This window comes from Nematolebias whitei, chromosome 1, assembly GCF_014905685.2.
Source record: "Nematolebias whitei isolate Nwh7 chromosome 1, NemWhi1, whole genome shotgun sequence".
Lineage (NCBI taxonomy): Eukaryota > Metazoa > Chordata > Actinopteri > Cyprinodontiformes > Rivulidae > Nematolebias > Nematolebias whitei.
The window spans coordinates 48,850,025-48,850,693 of NC_056498.1; the positions used below are offsets into that span (position 1 = coordinate 48,850,025).

General features: G+C 28.1%; 1 protein-coding gene across 1 annotated transcript in view; it reads left to right on the top strand.

Moving 5' to 3' along the window:
- Positions 1 to 669, top strand: part of egln1a (egl-9 family hypoxia-inducible factor 1a) — a 34,173-nt gene that overhangs the window by 1,779 nt on the left and 31,725 nt on the right. The gene's annotated exons all lie outside the window — the stretch shown is intronic.

Here is a 669-nt window from a genome sequence, read left to right on the forward strand (position 1 = left end):
GCGCGTATGTGTACGTACGTATACGCGCGTATGTGTACGTACGTATATGCGCGTATGTGTACGTATGTATACGCGTGTATGTATACGCGTATGTATACGTATATATGCGTATATGTATACGTATATATGCGTATATGTATACGTATATACGCGTGTATGTATACGTATATACGCGTGTATGTATACGTATACGCGTGTATGTATACGTATACGCGTGTATGTATATGTATACGTATACGCGTATATATACGTATATGCGTATATATATGTTTACGCGTGTATATATATATATATACGTGTATATATATACGTATACGTGTATATATGTATATATACACGTATACGTGTATACGTATACGTGTATATATGTATATATACACGTGTGTATATATACGTGTATATATATACACGTATATGTATATACATATGTATATACTTACGTATATATGTATACGTATATATACTGTATATATACATATGTGTATATATATTCATATATGTATATGCATATATATTTGTATATGCATATGTATATGCATAAATATGTGTATATGCATGTATACGTATATGTGTATACGTATATGTTAATATATGTATACGTATATGTATATATATATGTATGTATATGTATACGTATATGTTAATATATGTATACGTATATGTTAATAT